Source organism: Chelonoidis abingdonii, chromosome 2 (assembly GCF_003597395.2).
Source record: "Chelonoidis abingdonii isolate Lonesome George chromosome 2, CheloAbing_2.0, whole genome shotgun sequence".
Taxonomy (NCBI): domain Eukaryota; kingdom Metazoa; phylum Chordata; order Testudines; family Testudinidae; genus Chelonoidis; species Chelonoidis abingdonii.
The window spans coordinates 109,826,237-109,833,400 of record NC_133770.1 but is presented as its reverse complement, the minus strand read 5'-3'; positions in this window follow the sequence as shown (position 1 = coordinate 109,833,400).

Here is a 7,164-nt window from a genome sequence, read left to right as displayed (position 1 = left end):
GTTCCATACTAGAATTAGTATGTGAATATGGAAAAGGGTCCAAGCCCTGAAGTGACGAAGTATTTAGGTGACATGAGACTAGGCTAGTTGAAATAGTAAAACATTACCCTTAAGAGGGAACAAGAGAACTTGTGTAAACAGGCAAAACAATTACATATGAAATTGTTGACATAAAAATAGTGCACATTAGAAGGAATCATTTGAAATATTCATTCACATATTATCGGACTGTGGACTAAAGACTTGGCCTATTCCCTACATGCAATACCTTCCGCTTTGTAGGAAATGCTGGCGGTTTGGAAAAACGCAAAGAGCTTCAACCTTACCCTAGTCTGAACTTGGGTCTGCTGGAACAAACTCTATAAAGCTTTTATTGAGTGCCTAGACTACTTAGAGGGCATCCAACAACTTCTAAAATTGGTGTCTAGATGATAAATGTGTATGTATAGGCAGCCATATAGACAGAAAATCCAAAAGCTCTTCAGAATAGTAATATTTTGTTTTAAGATTAAATATTAGTGTAAATTGAGACATTGAGTAGAAAACATAGTGCTTCTAACTACGTAAACATCATACCTATATTTTTGCTTGTGGCCCTTGACTTTATATGTATACACGTTCAGGGTACTGTACTTACAGCAAGGCCAAAGGAGATGAATTATTTTAGTGGTGGTGCTGCTTTGTTTGTTTTATTTGACAATAATCCCAAATTTTGCTAGGCTAAGCAAATGGAACTGACTAGTAAAAGCTGTGCATAATTAAGGTAGCAATATTGGATTCGTTCATTTTTGTCATACTTATCACAACTTAGGAAATGTTGACATTCCTTGTAAATCTTCTGGGTTTTTTTGCGTGTAAAATTGCTAGTTCTGTTAAACACTGAATTCGCTAGCATAATGACTTTAACGCCTAACTTTATCTTAGACTTCCCTCATGAATTGGTGTAAAGTTCTCCCTCCTCCCCCCAATTTATTGTTCTCTAATGGTGTGGTGCACTAGAGTTTGAGATTTCAAAGATGAAACAATATGCATTTATATTACTGTAGCAGGGATATTTTGGTAAACTAAGACAGACAGGAGAGGTATGTGATCTTAAATCAGTGCAGATGTATGACTGGGGATGATGTCATTGGAAGATTATTGCTTTCCTCCTCATTGCAGTGTTCACAGGTGAATACTCAAGAATATTGCTGTGAAACAAATAAGTCTTGATAAATTATGCAATCTTGCCTAAAATAATGGTTTTGAAGTAATTTTATGATCTTCCACTGGTGGTGTTGAAATTAAAGCACAGTCTAGAGTCGATATATTGGTCTAGTATTGTCTGGAAATTATTAAAACTTCTTGCAGTAATCTGGACTTCTGTATGTAGAGCACTAGCTAGAGTGGATTTATCTTGGGAATCAATGCAGCATTTAAATAAAGAAATTCCCATGCTATATTCCTGTAATTTGCTGTAATTTTTATTCAGTTCTAAACAATCATGCCTTTTTATGAAATAAGGCAATGTTTTATAGATGTTACCTTTTTAAATATAGATATTGACTTAAAATTGTTGCGGTACAAAACTGACTTCTCTCTTCACCCTCTTTCTCACTCTTTCTGATCTATCTGAATGCTCAAGTCAATAAAAATAATTCCTTTCAGTGTTGCTACTACACTGTAGCAACTTTAGAATATCTCGTCCATACTCTAGCCAGTTTAGCTCTTGATGTACCTACAAAACTCATACTGTGCAAGATAGAAACTTTGGCACATGTCAGCTAAATTAATATGAACCTTCTGAAATAGAGAAGATTGAGTGTTTGAGAACTGAGGCAAAGTGTATAGTGGAAAAGTAAATTTGGAGTTGCCTTCTGCCAATCATGCAAGAATAGCCCTGGTGAGAACTGAATGTAAACTTTTGACAAGTGGAAGTTAGATGGTCTTGGCCATGCCTATATTGTTTGCATATTTAAAGATACATTCTATATGGGTGTCCTAGCAGCTGTACTAAAAGGGCATCATGCCATATTCTAATAAAGAAAGCCTTGTTAGATGCTTAAAATGGTCTTTTCCAGTATGAGTAATGCAAGGTTTAAGTATTAAATTTTAAGTAATCTTTTACAGATAAACTAGCAGCATGCCATGTAATTCAAAGTAATACTGAACAAATCCAATACTTTTATTAACAGGAGTGTTTGTTTTAGGTAGCTGTTAGTTTTCTGATGTCAGATCTACTGTGGATAAGGAAATCTCTTTCTCTCAAACAATTTGCTTAAGGAGCTGTTAAGGCTATTTCAAAGAGTTTATTAGAAATCCCATTTCTTTCCTAGAAGTAAAGTAGTTTTAAGGAATAGGATCCATTGTTTTGCTTAACTGAAGTACCTTTGAAACCCATAAATTAACTTTAAAAAAAACCTTTTGCTGTCACTCTAAAGCAGTGGTCCCCAACTTTTTCGACAACAAGCCATGGAGGACTGTGGTGGCGAATGAGCATCCGCTGAAATTCTGCCAAAAAGCAGCAACGTAAATAGGCGTTGCCACCTAAATACCGCTAAAAATCGGCAGAATTTCAGTGGCGACACCTCTGGATGATGCAGCTTGTTGGTGGCATTTTGGCAGATGCTTATCTGCCGGCCAGTACATGGGCGCACTTAGATGCCCTGGCAGGTGCCATGGTGCCCGCGGGCACCGCATTGAGGACCCCTGCTCTAAAGCAAGCCTACCTTGCAGAAGGAGTGAGTGACACCTTTCTAGATGGTGCCTGTGATGGGGTGGACTAGGCCCAAAGGTCCCCTGTAGGAGGAGACCTCAGGGTAGTGCCACAAGGAAAGGAGCAGTGGAGAGCTCCTCAAGTGGCCTAGAGTGGTTATGAAGAAACAACCAATCAGAGGGTCTGCTGGAGTGGCCAATCAGGGTTTGAGGAGGGCCATATAGAAGGAGCTGAAGAACAGAGCAGCAGTTATTTGCTGCTTGGAGGTGGAGAAGAAAGGACTGTGTACCTGGTTGGTTAGACCAAAGACAGTCTGTTGGCAGGGTCTGGGGGGTGAGATGCTCCTGGCTGGCTGCTAGGGCTGAGCCCAAGACAATCTGCTGGCAGGGACCAGGGGAGCACTGAGGGAGCTCCTGGCTGGCTGCCAGGACTGAGTAGGGACTGAGCCTGGCAGGGCTGTAGGAAGATACAGTCCCATACCAGGGCCGGGACTACTTACGGAAAGATCGTAGACACACCCAACCAGAAGGCGTGCTTGTGAGAGGTGGGTGCTGTTACAGTACCCGTGTGATGGAATGTCTCCTATTACACAGAAGCAGCATGTTTGTTAGAGAACACTCTATTTTGGCGGCATCCTAGTTCTTAGATTTGTCTTTTTGGTATGGCCTATCTGTTCAGACGCAACTTAGCTTTTCAAAGATCTCTGAATGAGCCGATAATCATATTTCTTGCTGTGGTGGACGTGGCATTCAAAGTCTGTGTGCGAAGTGGTTGGTGTGCGAAGTAGTTGATGTGCAGTTTAGCACATCATATTGTAATACACACGTAAATTGTATCTTTTTTGTTTGCTGAAATAAAAATCTAGCATTCCTAATTTGAAGACTTCACACTGTAAAATGATAGATAGGTATATCTCCTAGAACTGGAAGGCACTCTGAAGGGTCATTGAGTCCAGCCCCCTGCCTTCACTAGCAGGACCAAGTACTGATTTTGCCCCAGATCCCTAAGTGGCCCCCTCAAGGGTTGAACTCTCAACCCTGGGTTTAGCAGCCCAGTGCTCAAACCACTGAGCTATCCCTCCCCTCATGATGCACAGTTTGAATTCAGGTTGATTTCTAAAACACACAAATTCCTGTAACTTAATCTTCAGGAGTCAGCAGTAGTTCTTCAAGAAGTCATTTAGCTATTCCGCTGTTGATAACTTACAAGGAAAAAGCCAGGTAATAGTTTTGCCGTGTGCTGTGGGACTTGCATATTTGCAGCCTGACACTCACCCCAACTCCACTCAGATCAGCGTGAAAGTTAAACACCTTAGAGAGTGTTTACTCTAGTCCGTTTCCCTCTCTTCCTCCCTCCCGTGTGGTCTCTTCCCCGCCCCCCCAATTCCCCAATAAATTATCTTTTGGAGTGCAGCTCTATTGACTAAGTTGGAAGTATTCCTGGAGTTTTCATCACATGATATAATCTTTAATTCCTGGAGACTCCACAACAGTCTTGGAGGATTGGAAACCCTATATGGTGACAAAAGTGGAAAGTGCTAGTGTAGAGACTGCCACCCCACTAACCACCATTTTCACTCCTGCTCTGAGGTCTTGATGACTCATTTAAAACTATGCCAGCTGCCATGCCCATCTACACCAGTGGGGAGTGAGATTTGGGAAGTGTACTGTGGATGAGGACAGCGCTCTAAACTGTCGTGGTTTGGAGTTTTAAAAGGAATAAAATGGTACTGTCTCGGACAAGAAGACACAAGGATTCTCCCTTGACTCTGCCTTCCACAGCAATAATCCTGATTTATCAAAGCTCTTTCTACAACAACCATAAAATTACATGGTTTTACTGGGGCAGAACTGCAAACACAGGCTTAGGTGTCTCTTAACTTAAGAGCTAGTAATGTATTAACTATTTACATTGTACAGTGAAGGGTCAAAAGTTCACTGAGAACATGCAGGTTAGGGAACATGAATCACTCTGAAAAGCTGTACTGGGTTGGGGAGGGTAGGGGGCTAAAAGACTGTGTGTGTGTGTGTGTGATAATATAGGCAAAGGCGAACTGTCTTGCAATTATGTAAGTACCTACAGACTGCAGTACCTAGAGACCAAGCAATCTATTTATTTACCTACTGGCTCATATCCAGAATTTCTCCCACACCAAAAAGGCATCATCCCAACTTGCTTTTTCTGGAGGGGTGGGCTGTGATTATTTGTATTAGCCATGCTCAGAACCCCGTTCACGGATCAGGGCCAAACCTACAGAAAATGGTCTCTGCCTCCCGAAAGGAATGAATTGGAGGTCTGTAAACTTGTGTTCTTTTGTGATGGAGTTGGAAGTCTATTACACATGTCCCTCATTGAAAATATTGGGCCACCAGCCACCTCTGTAAAGAGGAAGCTGAAGCTGCTATAAAAATGAACATGGTAGAAGCTCTTCAGGGGGAATAGTATTTATTGGCTTCATGTTTTCCAAAGTCTTTTTCCCTTGGACTGCATCTAATTGGAAGGGAATGGTCTGAGACACATGCAGGGTTTTCTGTGGGACACTGAAGCAGGAAACTAGAAGTGTCCAAGGGAAATGGCAAGACAGGCAAGTTACTTGTGGTAATACATGGAGGTTCTGGCAACTGTTTTCTTCACATTGAATTGGTCTGGTTATTCTCCCCTGTCAAACTTCTTCTCTGACTAGGTGGCTCTATTTGCCTTAAGTCCTCTATCAATGAAATAATGACAGAAGAGGAAAATCTGCTCTGTGAACATGCAGATAGAGAGCTACAGGGAGAAAAAAATTCAACTATTTGAACTGCATTGAAACAGTGGCTCGCAACCTTTCCAGAGTACTGTACCCCTTTCAGGAGTCTGATTTGTCTTGCGTATCCCCAAGTCTCACCTCACTTAAAAACTACTTGCTTACACAGTCATGCATAAAAAATACAAAAGTGTCACAGCACACTATTACTCAAAAATTGCTTACTTTCTAATTTTACCATATAATTATAAAATAAATCATTTGGAATATAAATATTGTACTTACTTTTCAGGGTATAATATGTGGAGCACTATAAACAAACCATTGTCTGTATGAAATTTTAGTTTGTACTGACTTCACTAGTGCTTTTTATGTTGCCTGTTGTAAAACTAGGCAAATATGTAGATGTACCTCTGGGAAGACCTGAGCATACCCCCAGGGGTACACACATCCCTGACTGAGAACTGCTGCATTAAAACACTGTTTAGGTGACAGTTAGTGCTCAAGTTAGGAAATACTAGTCTTAATAGTTGCTGATGCAAACCTAATTGTGCTCCACTCATGCATCCACACAGTACTCTAAATGAAGAAGGAGGTAATGTGGAATAAACTGTGTGCAATATAATATAATTAAAGATACCGCTTACACTCAAATGGGTGTTCTCAAGGAAAATTGGAACACTTCAAATTAGTTATAGCTCCCCCAATTTTAAATGTGTGGAATGGTTTGTAGGTGTTTAATCTTGCCAAAAGTTATAGTCTAAATGTAAATATAGACCAGGGCTCGGCAGCCTTTCAGAAGTGGTGTGCCGAATCTTCATTTTATTCACTCTAATTTAAGGTTTCATGTGCCAATAATACATTTTAACATTTTTAGAAGGTCTCTGTATAAGTCTATAATATATAATTAAACTATTGTTTGTATGTAAAGTAAATAAGACTTTTAAAGAAGCTTCATTTAAAATTAAATTAAAATGCAGAGCCCCCCGGACTGGTGGCCAGGACCTGGCCAGTGTGAGTGCCACTGAAAATCAGCTCGTGTCCTGAAGACAGCACGCATGCCATAGGTTGCCTACCCCAGAAACAGATCCAATTCATAGACTGCAATAAAGGGGAGACTGATGTACTTCTCCCATAAGAATTCTTCTTTATTCGACTTCATAGCTTCAGGATCGTGCAAGCTGGGGAAATATAGATGGCTGTAACTGCTTTGATACTTTCCATCAGGAGTGAATTTTTGAATCCTATAATATGGGGGGAAGTGGGAGACTAAGTTTTGCTAACTTCTTACCAATGGTTAACATCTAGTCAAAATTCTGAGTAGCGTACAGTTGCCACCATTAGCCAGCATTTTTTCAGCAGTTAAACTGCCCTACTTGAAGTCATTGATTTTTTTCTAGCCTGTCAGAGACCACTGTTTGGTAAATGTTGATTTAACATGGTAACTTTTTTTTTTTTTCCCCAAGAAAGCATGGACAAAGCTTTATTTATGATGATCCATTTAGTCTTAGAAGGATCTTGCTCTGATACTTCTGGAATTCAGAGGAAGCTTATGAGGTAAAATCTGAGGTATATGAGGAATCTACCTCCAAAGTGAGGACAGTTCCTCCATATACTCCTTAAACCGGAGGCATGCAAGTAGATTGGGAGTGATTCAACGTGACAATAGTTGGCTCTCTTATCGGGGCTGTCTAATCTGGTATTGAGTGAAAAAGTAGACTTGTTC